Source organism: Pristiophorus japonicus, chromosome 11, assembly GCF_044704955.1.
Source record: "Pristiophorus japonicus isolate sPriJap1 chromosome 11, sPriJap1.hap1, whole genome shotgun sequence".
Lineage (NCBI taxonomy): Eukaryota > Metazoa > Chordata > Chondrichthyes > Pristiophoridae > Pristiophorus > Pristiophorus japonicus.
Genome location: NC_091987.1, coordinates 63,335,788 through 63,355,218, shown reverse-complemented (window position 1 = coordinate 63,355,218; position 19,431 = coordinate 63,335,788). Strand labels below are relative to the sequence as shown.

General features: G+C 42.8%; 1 long non-coding RNA gene across 1 annotated transcript in view; it reads left to right on the top strand.

The window, feature by feature from the left end:
• Positions 1-14,337, top strand: part of LOC139275740 (uncharacterized) — a 28,675-nt gene extending 14,338 nt beyond the window's left edge. Inside the window, exons 2-3 of the long non-coding RNA XR_011595743.1 lie at positions 7,276-7,353; positions 14,255-14,337. This is a non-coding gene — a long non-coding RNA (uncharacterized lncRNA). The remainder of the gene's footprint in view (positions 1-7,275; positions 7,354-14,254) is intronic.
• The last annotated feature ends 5,094 nt before the right edge of the window (positions 14,338-19,431 follow it).

Sequence of the window (19,431 nt, the reverse complement as noted above, 5' to 3'; positions counted from 1 at the left end):
TCAGGAAGGCAGTACATTCAAAGGAGAGGGGCAAGTGCAGATTGAAATAAGAGGAGGAGTTGCTTTGTGCAGAATCGGAGGGAGGATGAGAAATTTTGGGTGAGACAACAAGGATTTTGAGGTAAGAGTGGAACAAGGCGAGTATGCACAATGGAGAAGGTATCTGAGAAATAGTGAGAAGAGAGCAAGATGTGATTTACTAATTTTCCAGCACGTTTCACCTAGATGGCAGCCAAAAGCAGAAATGCTGATTTCCCTGCCCCCTTCCATGGGCTGGGGGCTGAGATCAATTGTATCACCAACCAGACTGAGATCAGCTAACTCCCAACAGATCAGGCAACAAACCTGAGCAACCTTCCTGGGTCTGGACAATTCAAAGGTTTGTTGATTTCTAATTGGTTATTACAGCAGCAGTTAGCAATTAAAACTTTGAGCTACCTGTAACAACATTACAAAAGCTCTTTTTTTTTTTTATTTTCTAGATTATGAACCATGCAAATCTGCCTCCATGATGCGAGCATGAATCTGACCTCTACACTTAGTGTTTAAAATCTAACATTGTGTTGAAAGCAAACCCCATCAAAGCTGAGGATAGGAGATAACAGTAACATTCCCAGTTCTAACTACAGTACCAGTATCCATCTACAAAAGTTGGCTTTAAAGTTTTATTTGGTGGGGTGGGGGCTAGGCTGATTAAATAAAAGAAATGGTGAATTGCAATTTTGTTGAAACATTGTGCAATGTTCTCTTATCTGACGAAACAAAATTTCTAATTGAGTGAATAAAAAGTAGTGATTCCTATCCATATCTGGAGGCGCTCTTGCATATTTAGTCAAAACCACAATCACATTGAGAATTCTAGTCACATCATTGGACATGTGTATTTGTACTGACAGTTTATTGATGGATTAAATTATTAAATTAATGAGTTCATTATTGTAACCTCAAATTGCATTTAAAATAATTCTCAAATATATCCATCTTCTGAAAATGTTCAGACTCATATTTTAAATTCAGTTGGTGATTCTATTTCTACAGACTTGGAAAAGATAACTAATATTTAATGTTTATGAAGTATCTATACTTGCCGAGATTACTGAACACTGATTTATTTAGGATGTGAGCTGGTCCCACAGCGACTCATTGTGTCTTGGTTCCCATTCTAGAAATAAATCCGCTTGTGTTTGAATCAGTCCAATTGGAACCATGATTCAACAGGTTCAATTGGAGGGGACCATCTATCCTCGAAACTAAATACTGTTTCACTACACAAGGAGCCTAACCTGTTTCATATTGGGGGCATACAGTAGCTTACCAATTATTTGATGCAAGCATCTGAGCTAGTCTTTGAGCACTTGAAGCCAGATGCCCATTCAGTCATGCCATTTAAAAGATGTTTCTCACATGCAGGGCTGTGGCATGTTCCCTGTGTTCTCTTGCTATATGTAATCATGGGAGGATGAATCAGCACAAATAATTGGGGACTTTTGGGCATCTTGGCATCTGTGTTGTAGTTTTAGTACAAGTGAAGTGACTATTCAGTATTTTGAGTATTATGAATGATTCAGTTCCTGTTGGCGTGATCCTGCTGACAACAATTTGGTCAGGAGAACTCAAAAAAAGTTTTAGAATGTGGATGTGGTGAGCCTAGTCATCTTCGAGGTATTTCAGAGGAAACCCACATCAACTGTAAAAATGAACTTTGAACTACTGGACTCCAATAATAGTTACAGCATTGCTTGATGGGAACTCTTAATTTTGACTTTCAAAATTTGTCCACCATTGGAAACATTTTTACTTGGTATACTTATTATAACACAACCAGCTTTAAGTGATCAGAATCACTCCTTGGATTATTTGGCTGTACTTAGTAAGTATAATTACTAAGGGGCAGTTGCTGATTAATGCCCGATGGCCCTAAATTCCCACATGGTGAGCTTTTAATGCCATCAATGAGTTCAAATTGAAACCCCAGAGCAAGAGAGAGGGGCATTTCAGTTGGATATGCTCTTTTGCTGCATCTAGAAGCTGGTTCCAGGCTGGCATTGGCAGAGACTACTAAGTATGCTGCTTAGCCCCCAGTCTCTTCCTTTCCCCCACTCCCTTCACACATGAATGATCTGGCAGAACAGATTGCCCAGCCATTGTAGAACCTGCCTATTTTCATTGATTTCAATGGGATGAAAAAAATCATGTGGGTTCTACATTTGGGGGGGGGAAATGTGAGGAGGAATCCACTCTGCTAGATAATGGCCCAGAGAATGGTGAAAATTACCCTTCAGATGCTTGTTTATATCAAACTGACTCTCGCTTTACTGTGCTAGACAAAACTAATAACTGCCTCCAACGGATTCTCTCCCACCTCTCCTTTCCTGCAGGTGTTAACTTGTGGGTGCATGCAGCTCCACAGCTGTTGAACCTCTTTGGTAACTCCCTGAAGAAGCTGTTTTTCATGAGTGAATCTTTTGGGGGTGAAGATCAATTTCAGCAGAGGTGCAAAATGGGCAGTAATGGAAACTAAAAGCAGACCGGGTGGGCAATGGGCTGCTGATCCACTATGGCCTGCTTTCCATCCCTACCAAAGGTGAATTCCTCCCCCCCCCCCCCCCCCCCGACTCTCTTTATAGTCTCCCCCCCCCCCCCCCCCTCCGGACTCTCTCTTTTATAGTCTTTTCCACTGCTCAGGCCATCAGTCGAACCCAATCTTGTCCTTATTCAACATTGAAATACTCAACATTAAAATACATACACTTTGAAACAAGCTCTAATATGCTTTTTAACATTTAATTTAAATTTGGTTTGATTTGAAGTAATATTATTTTCCTTATCTGTAGCATTTAATATTGTAAATTAACATCCCCATAAACTCTTCTAAGCTGTATAATTTGATCATCTTTAATACTACTTCATTGTTCATTCCCTTTTTACATTTAGGATAAGTCTTGCTCTTCTCTACACCCTCCCCAATGCTTGTATAAGTTTTTCTGGCATGTTGACCAGAACTGAATACAGTACTTGAGTGTTGTCTGACTGGTGCATTGTAATGCTTCAGCATAACCTCTGGAGACTAGGGACTGGAATGTTTCTGCATTTTTGCCTGGTATAGTGGAGGAAAATTTCCTAGGGAGGCTTACCAATGCAGCCTTGCCCCATCTCTCACCCCAGCAGAGAAAGCCATTGACTACCACTTCACCGTCCCACTGGCAGGGAGGTGGGGCCTGGCGACCTGCCTGATTTCTCTGCATTCTCTCAGTGGCACCCCAGGATGGAGGGAAAAGCTCTTGCTCCCTCAAACATCTAATTTAGACTCTGTGCTCTCTTCCACTAATGCAAGATGTGTCTGCTGCAGAACCGCCCACATTTCCTCCTTTGGTGATGGCCGACTTCCTTTTGTAGCCATTTTGCTTGGGCCTCCATGGTGAGCTAAGGTAGCTTGCCGGATTCAGACCAACCCAATATCGGGCAGCCTGGAGGCTGCTGAATCAGCAGCAAGGTAAGTCTGGGGAGGGGGACAGAGTGAGTCTGTGATGGTAGCATTCCAGATAATGTGTTTGGTGCCCAGAAGAGCACTCCTGCTCCTCCCTGGCCCCACAAAAGTAATTTCAAACTTGCCTTTTCTGGGTCGCTTTGGCTCTCCTCAGCGGTGAGTGCACGACACACAGGCACAACAAGTTCAATCCTAAAATGGCAACTGAAGTCCAATGTACAGCATAGGACCCTAATTTGTATATTAGAACGGGGCTACTGCCTGAAACAGGCAAATGCTTTGACCACCTTCTGTGAAAGTGACAGCAAGTCAGTCACTTGATATTAACCATAATCAATTCCACCAAACCTCTTTAGGAAGCAATTGCTGCCTTTAACCCTGATTTCAACAAGTTACAATCGACTCCATGAAAATGTGGGTTCTGTACCATTGATTAGCAAATTATCTGAAAAGTGGGATTTTCTTATTAATAATAATAGAAAGAAATCTTTAAGAATTAACCTTGTGTTTTAAGTATCCAGATTATGAATATGGATTAGAAGCAACAGAGGTCCAAGCAGTGATCACTGCAATACTCCACTTAATACCTCCCCTCAGTTTGACATTACAATTCTCATTCGGACTGTGTTCTCTTTTTTTTTTAACCAACTTCTTCTTATCGAGTCACATGTTCTACAGTAGACTCATGTGACTTTAGTTTGATTTAAGGAACTGTTGCATGGGACTTCATCACAAGCTTGCTGAGTCCAAATAAACTATATCATGGGGGGGCTTGACTGTCTACTTTATCTGCAACATCCTCCACTAAGTCAAGGTTTGTCAGGAGCGATCTTCCTTGTCCAAGTCCAAACCAGCTGTTTCTTACTGCGTTATTATACAGCTGTCCCTCCTGTCTACTTGGACAGGTCTGTTATTAATGTTGGAGGGATGAGTTTGCTATAGTGTAGTCCAGAGTTATTGCCCTTTTTGAAATAATGGCACTATTGGGGTAGTTCCAGGACTCTGCTGCCAGCAGGAATTTCATCTGTTGGGAGTGACATCAGAAATTGGATTTTGGGCAACCTGCACCCAGACTTGCATGATCAGCTGCTGCTGGCAGCACAAGCTTAATAAATCACCTTGTATAAATTGCTTCCAGTGGTGCAGAATCTCACCCATGCACAATAACTAGTTTGGGACAATAGCCTGCAAACATTTCCTCCATCTGCTTCATCACCCTGGGTTATATGCCATCTGGCCCAGAGGGTTTGTTGGTCTTAAGTATCTTAATTTATCAAGTACCTCTGCTAAACTGCCTTCAAAGGCAGAAATCAAGCGCAGGCAGTGGAAAGAGCATGCGGCAAACCAGTCCCACACACCCCTTCCCTCGACGACTGTTTGTCCTATCTGTTGACAGACTGGTTCTCGTATTGGACTGTACAGCCACCTAAGAACTCCTGCTGAGTGGAAGCAAGTCTTCCTCAATTCTGAGGGACTGCCTATGATGATGATGATGATGATAGTGGGGGCATTATATCAAATTAGTGATTAGTGTCATCCTCTTGGTGAATAGTTTAGAAAATACTTGTATTAAATATTTAAGCAGCTTTCTTTCAATTTCAATCCGGCCATTATCTTTAACTTCCCCTCTACTCTTAATGTTACGATACTAAAAGAATTCTTATTATTCCTCACATCTTTAGCTATCCTTATCTCCAAGGCCACTCCTCTTCCCCTGCCCCCCCCCCCCCAACTAATCCTTGACCTGTTTCAGCAACCTCTTCTAGTTATTCCAGTGTTCTACCCCTCTTCCTTGTAATTTTCTTTTATAGTTTGTCATTTCTGTTCGTGATTTTAATTTGCCCTATTTATCCATCTTTGATATTGCTTGTTTACATTTATTTTTGGGGTACATATTTATCTCATTCAACACTGCTGTTTTCAAGTATTGCCTGTTTAATTTCTCCCTTTATCCCTCATTCCTTTTGTAGTTTAATCACAAATTTTTGATCTGATTGCAAGCTAATAAAATTACATTGTAATCCCCAAAGGCTACTTCTGTAATGTCATAAGAATTGGGTCTGGATGCAAGTGACCCCTTGAGGTCCACCCTGTACCGCATTCACTAGTTCTAACTGTTGGTTCACTTCCATTGAAGTTGTCCATTAGTGAGACATTGTAGGTAAACACCTATCTTATCTTGTCAAATTCATAACTTTTACAGTGGAACACCTTTGGAGAGTCTTTCCTCAGAATATAGTTTACTTTGCAGCGCTGCTACTGACAGTGCTATAATGTCAATCAATTGGTGGTGCTGAGTATTCAAACCAAGACCAATCTGTGTTTTCCAGAGACAGTAGTGTTCAGCAGCAGCTTGAACATCCACATTTAGCACTGGCTGGCATTTTTTAGTGTATGGGCTGAATGCTTGACCAGTCTGTGTAGATGAGCAATTCAATGTTACAATTTCTGCTTTGTACTGCAACAGCAATCTGCACAACCAATGGTGGGGTGAAGGGGAAGGAAGATGCACTGAAAGAGTTCAAGGAATGGAGCACTAATGATTTTAAAGAGGGGCAGGGGGTGGGTGGGGCATTCCTAACTGGCAGGGATTGCAGATATCAGGTGGGGCAAAGCCATAGATGAATGATAGACCAGTACCCAATAATTTACTTGTGATGAATTATGGATCAGGAGCCTTGACAGGTTAGATGCAGGAAGAATGTTTGATGTTGGAAATCCAGAACCAGGGGACACAGTCCAAGGATAAGGGGTAAGCCATTTATGACTGAGATGAGGAGAAACTTCTTCACTCAGTTGTTAACCTGTGGAATTCCCTGCCGCAGAGAGTTGTTGATGCCAGTTCATTGGATATATTCAGAGGGAATTAGATATGGCCCTTGCGCCTAAAAGGATCAAGGGGTATGGAGAGAAAGCAGGAAAGGGGCACTGAGGTGAATGATGGTGCAGGCTCAAATGGCCTACTCCTGCACCTATTGTCTCTGTTTGTCTTGGGCAAGTAGGGCTTATGACTAGAAGGGATTGCTACAACAGTTTTGAACTCAACTGATTGTGAAAGATGGAAGATCAGCAGAGTGTTGGAGTAATCTAATCTAGAGGTGACAACATTCTATGGGGAAAGTCTGCAGCCAGAAACATTTTGCAATTTGTTTCATATTAAAAACTGCATTAAATACTTGGCTATTACGAGGGTCTCTACTATCCATCTCCTGCTTAAAGTATCTAAACCCCAGACCCTGGAAATCAGGTTATAGAAATTCCATTGTGGTGAAAGGCAGGAAATATAATCAAAACAATTGTCTATTTTTATAGAAGTCCTTTACAACCAATGAAGTACTTTTGGAGTGTTGTCACTGTTGTAATATAGGAAATATATAAATATATTACAATTACTATTCACTCTGAAAATAGGAATCCATTTTCATAAATACAACTGAATGAAATATCAACAGCAAACTTCACAGCACAGGACTGGCCTACCTGTTGCAGGTTGATCATCCAACAATCGACAGCTACTGTAGTTAATGAATCTGTGGACAGCTTGTAAAGTAGTATAGCTTTGAAGTAAAATACTTGAAGTAAATATGTGCAAAATAAAATATATTAAAATAGCTTCTAGGAATTTCAATGACTTTTATATAACATTGGTCTTAATGAGCTAATCAAAGTCCTAACCATCCATTGACCTACAATTTAAAAAATGTTTTTAATTTCCCTCTGGAGGTGTCTTATCTACATTTTGCTGTTGTGATCAGACCTTTATATTTTGGTTTTACTACTTACTGCAGATGCTACAACAGAGAAACTAACTCCAGACCACAAGCGGAACAAAACCTGCAATACGACCACTGTTCCTGGCCTTCCAGGTAAGTGTTGTTACACCTCTATTTCCCCACCACTGATGCATTTGGACAGACACGTCAGTTACCCTCTGGATGCTCAAGATCCAAGTAACGCTGTACCAAATAAACTGCCTGCTCTAAAACACAATTGTGTAATTCTCATTGGTAGTTTTGTAGAGAGGGTCGAGTGTGGTAATCTGAACTTGTAAAAGGTGAAAAATCAACATTTCAAAAATTATTTTTTAAACCGTTTGTTTAATCAAGTTACTTTTTTTAGCAGAATTTTTGCCTTCTAATTTATCCCTCTCCTTTGGTCCACCTGGTCTTAATGACTGCTCATCCAAGAGAACAGTCTCTCCCCAGGCTGCTGCCAATGCCCATTCTAGGATACATTGAACATCCTGATGTGACTTGCCCTTCTGGCGCACACCCTCATTACTTGATATTTTTTCATCCAGCAATGATCTTTAAAATCTTGCTGGATGACCTGGTAGAGATCTTGGGTGTCTACTACCATAGACGGTATAATCCACCAGCTTCTCTTACAGCTGCTTGCCATCAGTTAGGGATTTTGTTGCCGCAATGGAAGTTTTCAGTTATTTTCCAAACAAACCACAAGGGGCACTATCACTAGGTAGGTTGTCCTTGATGATTCACTGTCTGTTTAAACTCCAGTCAAGCACCTCTTCAAACCTCCTGCTAGTATACTCCAGCAAGCTACTTGAAACAGTCTTGGCAACCGTTTCCTTCTACCTTACTTAAACTGTAGGTTTATAGGTTTACTGAGATGTTGGAGTCAAGTGACTGTCAGCTACTGTTAATGTTTGATCAGTACAGTTACAAAGTTTGTTATATTGGACTGCAATAAATTGGTTTTCAGGCCATAAATGCACTCTGTTTCCTAGAGGAACCACAATTAGCCAAGCACTAGTAGTGACTGCATGCGGAGTAGATTCTATAAAATTGCACTAAGTAACGGATTAATAACACCAATTGGAGGGTGTAGTCTTGCATAGTATTTACAGCACAGAAACTGACCATTTGGCCCAACCAGTCCATGCCAGTGTTTATGTTCCACACAAGCCTCCTTCCACACTTCACCTAACCATCAACATTTCTTATTCATTTCTCCCTCATGTGTTTCTCTATCTTCCTCTTAAATGCATCAATGTTGTTTGTTTCAACTGCTCCTTGTGGTAGCAAGTTCCACATTCTACATGTTTCTCCTGAATTCCCTATTGGATTTATTAGTGACTATTGTATATTTATAGTCCTTAGTTCTGGTCTCCCCCACAATTGGAAACATCTTCTCAAGTCTATCCTATCAAACCCTTTAAGACCTCGATCAGGTCACTCTTCAGTTTTATCATCATTTTTTTTTTAAAAGAACCCTAGCCTGCTCAATCTTTCCAGATGAGTGAAGACCAGAACTGTTCATAGTGCTCCTTGTGGTCTAACCAAGGTTCGACAGAACGTTTCTGTTTTACAATTCTATCCCCTAGAAAAGAACCCCGGTGCTTGGTTTGCCTTTTCTATGGTCTTGTAAACCAGTGTTGCTACTTTGTGATTTGTGTATCTGTACCCCAGATCCCTCTGCTTCTCTACCCCATTTAGACACAATTTCCTAGAAGTATGTTGGCTTCTTTATTCTTCCCAAAGTGTACCACCTTACACTTGCCTATATTGAAGTTAATTTACCAATTACATAACCATTCTGCAAATTTATTAAAATCTTCCTGTATTAGTCAGTCCTCTTTATTAACTACATCACCCCCTAAATTTGGTGTCATCTAAAAAATTTTAAATTTTACTTTCAATTAGTACTTTCATAAAACCTTTATTTTATACTTGAGGTATTCATTTCATCAACTAACTTTTAATTTCTGAAATAAATTGAGTGCTCTGTTCCAATTATCAATAACTTTAATACGGTGCCACAGAACTTGTAGCTGAAGCAAATTTTGTAGTGAAATTTCAAAGCTGGCAGCTAAATGTTAATCACTTAATATTCAGACCAAAGACTCCATCTCAACAGTCATGTTTGATACTTTTTGCTACATGCTACACATTTGTCTGAGTACAAAACAGGATCACTTTTATTTAAAGGGTTACAGTACTGTAAACCTGCAACAAATACACAGCTATTGGGCAGTTTTATCAGCTTGAAGACTTAGATGTGATGAGTCAGCATTTACACACAACACACCAACATCTATTTTCTCAGTGTAATTTTGTATTAAAGTTGACAGTATTGCATAGTGAAACATAACATTACATTGTAGATTTAAGCTTGCAAAGGTTAACTGGCTATGTAGGTTAAACTTTGTTTAGAAATTTGCTTATCTGTTTCTTATCACTGCCCATCTACCTGTTTTCTGGTACACAAATACCTCCCTTTTTTTGTAAATGCAGAGATATGATTTATCCATCCAAGGGACTAACCATTAGTTTTGAAATGGAGATCACGGCATGATTCTGGGAAATGAGACTGGTTTGGCTTCTTCCAAATCAGTGTGAGCCCTACAAAGGAGTTCTTTATCTCCTGGAGACACTGAAGCTGCAATTGGATGCAATGCAAATGTTGAAATAGGCCGAGCCCATAGTTTACAAAAAAGAGCAAACATTTTAGTAGTGTTGCAGGCTATAAGTAACACTTAAATGGGTCAACTTAAAATGATACGTTATAGCATCAATATCATTCTGACTCCCATTTGCTGCCATGATGCATGCCATCAAGCGAGAGGAAAAGTGACCACCACCCATCTAAGATGGTTCATGTGCTACCACCTGCAAAGTTGAACTTTCCCCCCTCAGGGGAGGAAAGAGGAATGTCCAGCACAAAACAAGTCCATTTCATTTTCATCATTCCAATAAGGGAGCGAGCAATTCACCTGCTCTCAAACCTCTGCCCACGTGCCCATTTCTAGGATGTACATGTGTGTGGCCACTGTCACACACCTGAGTGCTCTCCTTCCCAAAGGGAAAGTGTCTAGTTTGGGTTCATTGGCTCTCATTGATGGCAGAGCTGTGATCTGGTTCTCTGCATCACAAATAACATGCATGAATCCATCTTACTGGTGCTTTTGCAAACCGCCTCATGTCATCACAGCATTGCCCACCCACCCCCCTTCTCCTTTCCCTCTTTCCTCCTCCCCCCCCCCCCTCTCCTTTCCCTCTTTCCCTCTTCCCCCCCCCACCCCTCTCCTTTCCCTCTTTCCTCCCCCCCCTCTCCTTTCCCTCTTTCCTCCCCCCCCTCTCCTTTCCCTCTTTCCTCCCCCCCCTCTCCTTTCCCTCTTTCCTCCCCCCCCTCTCCTTTCCCTCTTTCCTCCCCCCCCTCTCCTTTCCCTCTTTCCTCCCCCCCCCTCTCCTTTCCCTCTTTCCTCCCCCCCCTCTCCTTTCCCTCTTTCCTCCCCCCCCTCTCCTTTCCCTCTTTCCTCCCCCCCCTCTCCTTTCCCTCTTTCCTCCCCCCCCTCTCCTTTCCCTCTTTCCTCCCCCCCCTCTCCTTTCCCTCTTTCCTCCCCCCCCTCTCCTTTCCCTCTTTCCTCCCCCCCCTCTCCTTTCCCTCTTTCCTCCCCCCCCCTCTCCTTTCCCTCTTTCCTCCCCCCCCTCTCCTTTCCCTCTTTCCTCCCCCCCCTCTCCTTTCCCTCTTTCCTCCCCCCCCTCTCCTTTCCCTCTTTCCTCCCCCCCCTCTCCTTTCCCTCTTTCCTCCCCCCCCTCTCCTTTCCCTCTTTCCTCCCCCCCCTCTCCTTTCCCTCTTTCCTCCCCCCCCTCTCCTTTCCCTCTTTTCCCCCCCCCTCTCCTTTCCCCTCCCCCCCCCCTCTCCTTTCCCTCTTCCCCCCTCCCTCTTCCCCCCCCCTCTCCTTTCCCTCTTTCCTCCCCCCCCTCTCCTTTCCCTCTTTCCTCCCCCCCCTCTCCTTTCCCTCTTTCCTCCCCCCCCTCTCCTTTCCCTCTTTCCTCCCCCCCCCTCTCCTTTCCCTCTTTCCTCCCCCCCCCTCTCCTTTCCCTCTTTCCTCCCCCCCCCTCTCCTTTCCCTCTTTCCTCCCCCCCCCCTCTCCTTTCCCTCTTTCCTCCCCCCCCCCTCTCCTTTCCCTCTTTCCTCCCCCCCCTCTCCTTTCCCTCTTTCCTCCCCCCCCTCTCCTTTCCCTCTTTCCTCCCCCCCCTCTCCTTTCCCTCTTTCCTCCCCCCCTCTCCTTTCCCTCTTTCCTCCCCCCCCTCTCCTTTCCCTCTTTCCTCCCCCCCCTCTCCTTTCCCTCTTTCCTCCCCCCCTCTCCTTTCCCTCTTTCCTCCCCCCCTCTCCTTTCCCTCTTTCCTCCCCCCCTCTCCTTTCCCTCTTTCCTTCCTCCCCCCCCTCTCCTTTCCCTCTTTCCTTCCTCCCCCCCCTCTCCTTTCCCTCTTTCCTTCCTCCCCCCCCTCTCCTTTCCCTCTTTCCTTCCTCCCCCCCCTCTCCTTTCCCTCTTTCCTTCCTCCCCCCCTCCTTTCCCTCTTTCCTTCCTCCCCCCCTCTCCTTTCCCTCTTTCCTTCCTCCCCCCCCCCTCTCCTTTCCCTCTTTCCTTCCTCCCCCCCCTCCTTTCCCTCTCCCTTTCCCCTCTCCCCTCCCCCCTCCCGAGTCATTTAAGAAAGTTGCATGTCAAGTGATTTTTGTAGCTAGTCTTTTGACTATTTAAAAATAACTGCACTGCAATAAGGTGAAACAATTCTGTGAATTTTTTTTAAGCGACTTGTAAAACATTGACTTTTTTGATTTAATATTTAACAAATATTCTGTCCCTGATTCTTCACTACAGTGACATGTGATTTCCTTTTGACAGGACTGAATATGGCAGAATGACAATTGACCAATTTCACTCCACATTTGTGTCCATCATTTGCTCAGTAGTCAGTGTAGATTCTGTCTCCATCCAGCAGCTACATCTGGCTACTGGGTCTCTGATGGCATCACACTCCTCTTCTGGTTCACTTATTTTTAATTAGAGTGGCTTCATATCCAAGGTGGATCAAAGGGAAGATGCAGTCTTCAGCCAGTGTTCAGATATTCCCTGCAGTTACTGAATCAGAGCCCTAATGTTTGCTCCACTCATCATTAGGAATGGAAACTTTCAGCTGCAACTCTGTACCAATAAAATGCCAGATTTGATCATCAATTGCATGTTTGCAACTTTGATGTTTTTGTAATATCTCTGGTATGGAAGGAACATGCAATTACTAATCAATGGCCTTCATTCTATCTTGGGCTTCTGTCTTTGGGTTCCATAGTTGCAAATGCAATTTAGCTGCATCCATTATTTTGTTGCGTTCCTCTTGGCCGACTTCTAACTCTCCTCCCTTGTAGCTTCCATTTCTATGTTTGCTTAGAGATCCTTGCCAATCATTCTCCGAATGTGACCAATGTAGGTTCATCCCTTGATTGTTAGTGACAAATAAATGTGCACTAGAGAGCACAGATGACTGTTATCTCATCTGATGAGAGAGCTGTTGCAGGCATCTACACTGGAAGCTTTTGAGCTGTATTCGGAATGCTTTGTTGGACCACCATGTCTCAACCATATAGAAACTGAGCCAGTACATTTTGCTTAAATCCCAATGCTGTTTTTTTAACTCCAATCACATTTGATTTCCAGATTAAGTAAAGTATTTAAAATGCTCAATTACCTTTTTCCAATGTGAGCTTTGACATCTAACCTCCATTGTCTCTCTCCACATTGCCTAAGTAGGTGAATGACTACAAACTCTACATTCTTTCGCCTTGCAGGTGTATTTCTTCTTCCAAGTCGTCATTAACTTTTGTGGCCTGTGTTTTTGCACTATTAAGGTGTAATCTTAACTCTAGGCTTCTGGTTATAACATTGACTTTCTTTTTGTTTGTGTAGCAACAGTTTGTCTTGGCTAGCCCTGTGCAAACCCCTCCTCATCTGGTCTGTAGGTAGTGTCACAGGCAGAGTTCCTTGCTCTAATTCCCATTATTCCTCTAGAATGTGGTCATTTGCAATTTAGTAGCTTTGCTCTTCGATAATTCCACAACTAACCCAACAACAATGTTTGAAAGGTTGCTAATTATCATGTGCAAAGTTTTCTACAATTGAAAATTGAAGTAGCTGATGGACAGTATGTTTAAATTGCAGTATTCTGATAGTATCTGTCATTGCAGACCACTAAGGTGCTTACAAGGATCACTAACAGCCCCTAGTGGCAAAGATCAAGTCCTGCATTACTTTTTCTGTCTGCATTTCACTATTTAATGCTATGAAGTTCTCAGTTTGTCCATAGTGTTCAACTTACTTACTACTTTTAACTCTCAGCTAATGATGCCACGTTATATTTCACTTATCCAGATATTCTACTTCAAATAAACAGGACAGGTAGACCACAGGATATAGGTTGAGACTGAAGGGTGAATTTAGTACTGGTATCAGGAAGAATTGTCATACTTGGACTACACTTCTAGGGAGAGTAGTGGGAGGCAAAAGCCTTAGTCATCCCAGAACCTGTGGGATGGTGTGATGGGAATACAGTAAATGTTTCTTTGGATGGATAACCTTCCTCATCTGTATTCATCCTAATTTTTTTCTTTACATTAACTATCCATTAACTTTCAAACAAATCTGTTTTGAAAGTCATATGTTCATTATTGCCTTCCATATGGAGAATTCAGTCTTTGTATTCCCTACAGACAGGTGGGTAAAGACTTGAAAGGAAAAACATCCACACTGCAGCTTGAGTTCTACAATCCAATGTCATTACATTATCTTTCATTTTGATCCAATTTTCAAGTAATAAGACTTTATTCCAGAAATGATGCAATACAATGTGCAGTGGTGACTCAACAATAGAGACAAACTAAAGCATTGAAATCCCAGTATGTTTTCTCATTGCAAGAAGGGTGCATCCAGAAATGTTAATTAGCATATACTGTTTATCTTGCATCCAGTGTGGAAACATTCCGGATCTGGTGAGGAATGATGTTACTTGGAGCAGGCTGAAAAAACCCTGACTTCACTTGAAAACCCAAGATATTTTTTTCCCAGGTTTGGGCCTGAACCTGGCATACAATGTAGAATTCTGTGTTAGTATATCAACAGCTACATTGTCTGCTGGGTTTCAGGCTACCTGGAACAATAGAACATTACTTGAACATTGCAACATGGCTAACTGGAATAAGCCATAAATAGGTGTGTGATTTTGCTTGTCAATGTATTTGGAAGGCCTGGTCATGGAGAGCACTCACTTTCAGCAAAGATTCAGTTCCAAGGCTGCCTATTACTCTAATGTGAAAGCTCTATATTTAATCAGTTATCTGTAATACAGAATACCCAGAGTTCTGTTTTGTATGCATACCAGCAGTGCATAATGTTACATGGGATATACAGCATAGAAACAGGCCACTCAGCCCAACCAGACCATACCAGTATTTATGCTTCACTTGAGGCGCCCCCTATCTTTCCTCATCTATCACATAACCCTCTCTTCCCCTATGTAGCCTGCTCTTTCTTGCATCTATACAATTTGCAGTGATTAATTGCATGAACATTTGTCCTTCTGCACAAGCATGCTGTGGACTCTGCCCCCTTTTTGTACATGCACGCTCAATCTGGTTGTGCATGTGTAGTATATGAGGAAATCTGAAGTGGGGCTGCACCAGGAACCATGTGGAGCTGGAGAGCACAGTGGGGATGGGAGAGGGGGGCAGAATGTGATCCAAGTGTAAATAGGGGATTGAGAATGAGAACATGATCCAGCTGGCAAGATGTATTAAGTGATGAAGCAACAATGTTTTTATTTCCAGATACCTGTTGACTAGCATTCTCCCTCTCAATTTAACAGTCCGGGGATATGGAAATGACCTGTAATGTTACAATTTAAGTACCACACAGATTGTGTGCATGTCACAAAGGCATCAAATAAAAGAATAACAAACATTTGCCTCCATTGGTTTCTATTTATAATTATATGATGTAACATTGAAGGGTATGTGTACAATTCAGGCTTCTTAAGCTCTGTTAATGGAATGCAAGACAGATTTACTTTTTGTATATAGTTTTAAAAATAAATGTGTATGCTAGATTTTAAATCCCTGGCAAATTTGAGTTAAATCCTGAGGGCAGTCATTGGTCGGGCTGCTGTTTTATCACAATCCCAACACAAACTGCACAGGCTGAGCAGAGGTGTCATTATATGTAGATTGTAAATCAAGTGATCAGAAGGGTTTTTGAGAAGTGTAGAATTAACCAGAGACTAGAATATAAGAGTTCACAGATTCACACTGCCAAAATGTTACTTCTTCACTCAAAGGCTGAAAAAAGTTGAATTGAATTATTTTCTAGTACCATTACTCCAAAGAAGGTGATTGTAACTACATTGACTTACCTGGAGCAATATTAAAATACCATGGGTCTGAAATTGCCCACTACACAAAACCAGGTGCACCTACTGTTTTTGATGTGTTTGGGGTGGCCTAACCATTGAAATTCAGCACTTTAGGGATTTTTTTTTTTTGAGCGGGGCAGAGTGGCTGTCACTAGTTGGGCAGAAGTGGGGCGAGATGCAGTCAGTCATCAGGGCCGCGCTGGTGAGTCAACGTGTCTCCCTTCCGTTAAAAGGGAGAGCTGCTACAAACTCTGCAGCCAAGTTAGTGGCAAACACTGGGCCCCTAGCAATGGTTTCGGCCGGGCCAGTGGCCTGGCACCCAAGAGGGATGCTTGGAAGCCCAGCTGAACCTGCGGCCATAATTGTTGGCCTGCCCTGGCAGTTGGCCACAAAAAAAAACATAACATGGCGGTCACTGTGGCATAACCCCCACCCCCACCCCCCACCCCATGCCAGCTATTGGGGCACTGACCGGTGACAGAGCCGCCCCCACAATGCAATTTCAGGAAAGGGTCAATTTCCCCGAGGGGCAATTTCGCTAAGGGGTCAGCGCGTGCATGCCACGGCAGGAAAATGGGCGGAGAGGTCCCAGACACCGCTCCAAAACTGAGGAAGAGCTATTCCATACTGCCCCATGGCTGCTGCTTTCAGGCAGCTGGAGGCCTTATCGGAAGGGGCAATTTTGGCCCTTGTATGTACTACAAATTTAACTGGATAATAGTTACAACACAAAGAACACAATGAAACATACGATCTTATGTCCTCAACACAACACATTGGCACTCTTCACAGAAACAAAGAGTGGCAGGATACAAGTTCAACTCTGCAATCCAAGGAAGAGGCATATAAATTGGCCAGAAAAAGCATCAAACCTGAGGACTGGGAGAAATTAAGAATTCAACAGAGGGGGAAAATAGAGTATGAGGAAAATGAACACTGACTGTAAAAGCTTCTACAGCTATGTGAAGAGAAACATAGGTCCCTTGCAGTTGGATTCGGGTGAATTTATAATTGGGGAACAAAGAAATGGCAGACCAATTGAACAAATACTTTGGTTCTGTCTTCACGAAGGAAGACACAAATAACCTTCCAGAAGTACTAGGGGACCGAGGGTCTAGTGAGAAGGAGGAACTGAAGGATATCCTTATTAGGCAGGAAATTGGTGGGATTGAAGGACGATAAATCCCCGGGGCCTGATAGTCTGCATCTCAGAGTACTTAAAGGAAGTGGCTGCATCGGTGATCATTTTCCAACAGTCTATTGACTCTGGATCAGTTCCTATGGACTGGAGGGTAGCTAATGTAACACCACTTTTTAAAAAGGGAGGGGGAGAGAGAAAGCAGATAATTATAGACTGGTTAGCCTGACATCAGTAGTGGGGAAAATGTTGGAATCAATTATTGATGAAATAGCGCATTTGGAAAGCAATGACAGGATCGGTCAAGTCAGCGTGGATTTATGAAGGAAAAATCATGCTTGACAAATCTTCTGGAATTTTTTGAGGATGTAACTAGTAGAGTGGACAAGGGAGAGCCAGTGGATGTGGTGTATTTGGACTTTCAAAAGGCTTTTGACAAGGTCCCACACAAGAGATTGGTGTGCACAATCAAAGCACATGGTATTTGGGGTAATATACTGACGTGGATAGAGAACTGGTTGGGAGACAGGAAGCAGAGAGTCGGGATAAACGGGTCCTTTTCAGAATGGCAGGCAGTGACTAGTGCAGTGCTACAAGGCTCAGTGCTGGGACCCCAGCTCTTCACAATATACATCAATGATTTGGATGAAGGAATTGAGTGCAATATCTCCAAGTTTACAGATGACACTAAACTGGGTGGTGGTGTGAGCTGTGAGGGGGACACTAAGAGACTGCAGGGTGACCTGAACAGGTTAGGTGAGTGGGCAAATGCATGGCAGATGCAGTATAATGTGGATAAATGTGAGGTTATCCACTTTGGGGGCAAAAAGACAGAATATTATCTGAATGGTGGCAGATTAGGAAAAGGAGAAGTGCAACGAGACATGGGTGTCATGGTTCATCAGCCATTGAAAGTTGGCATACAGGTACAGCAGGCAGTGAAGAAGGCAAATGGTATGTTGGCCTTCATAGCTAGGGGATTTGAGTATAGGAGCAGTGAGGTCTTACTGAAGTTGTACAGGGCCTTGGTGAGGCCTCACCTGGAATATTGAGTTCAGTTTTGGTCTCCTAATCTGAGGAAGGACATTCTTGCTATTGAGGGAGTGTAGCAAAGGTTCACCAGGCTGATTCCAGGGATGGCTAGACTGACATATGAGGAGAGACTGGATCAACTGGGCCTTTATACATTGGAGTTTAGAAGGATGAGAGGGGATCTCACAAAAACATACAAGATTCTAACGGGACGGGACAGGTTAGATGTGGGTAGAATGTTCTCAATGTTGGGGAAATCCAGAACCAGTGGACACAGTCTTGGGATAAGGGGTAGGACTGAGCTGAGGAGAAACTTCTTCACAGAGAGTTGTTAACCTGTGGAATTCCCTGTCGCAGAGAGTTGTTGATGCCAGTCCATTGGATATATTGAAGAGGAAATTAGATATGGCCCTTACGGCTAAGGCGATCAATGGGTATGGAGAGAAAGGAGGAAAGGGGTACTGAGGGAATGATCAGCCATGATCTTATTGAATGATGGTGCAGGCTCAGAGGGGCAAATGGCCTACTCCTGCACCTATTTTCTATGTTTCTATTTCTCCATACACTGGGCCCCAATTTCAGCCATGCTGTTGTGAGGAGACTTAAGCAGTTATTTAGGGAAGAAAAGTAAGTCACCACAGATTACTTTCACAGACCTCCTAGAATAAACCGGCTACTGAGCCTCCCAGCAGAGATGGTGAATAGCTGAAGTGACCAGAGTCGGAGTAGAAAATAAAGTGCTCTTAAAGTTACAAAATAATGTATGCTTGTCCTAATTTAAAGTTGCATTATGAAACAAATAGGTCTCCAGTTATTGATTATATCAGACAGTGTATTAAGCTTCTTGCATTTATTGCATATCTGGAAGGGAAAAGTGGGTTGACCATCTAATCAGAAAATGGGAATTGTGACATGCCACATGTCTCTGCAGCCTCATCAACAACAATCCCATTATATCTTGGTCCCTTGAAAAATATAATTGGTTTTTCAAGCATTCTAGGGGTAATTTTTACCTCCCCTGTCCACTGGGTAACTGTTGGATTTGCTACCCGTTTTACACCCTGCCCAATTTTCCTTCCCATTGAAGTCCATGGAAAGTAAAACTGGACGGGTAAGGTTAAAATTACTCCATAGTCCTCTTCACATCTGGGGATCTCAAACTTGGATCAGTGCTGGACAGATGGACGGAACATCCCAGCTCTGCAGAATGTAAGGATCTAAAATTAATTTGTTTGACTGGGTTCCATGGGAGAAACTGACCCACAGCACAAAACATCCCATAATTCAGCACAAAATTAGAAATGTCACTTAGAGAGATTGCATTGAGGGCTGGTGTGGGTATGGAGATTTTGAGGGGGTAACATATCGTTGGTCAAAGCAAAGCGATCTTTACATCTGACCCATGGACTGTCTGGCTTTGGAGTGGTTGATGTGTACAGAATTTGGAATAACACTGAAAGGGGTACTGAGGGAATGATCAGCCATGATCTTATTGAATGGTGGTGCAGGCTCGAAGGGCCGAATGGCCTACTCCTGCACCTATTTTCTATGTTTCTATATTTGCTGAAAAG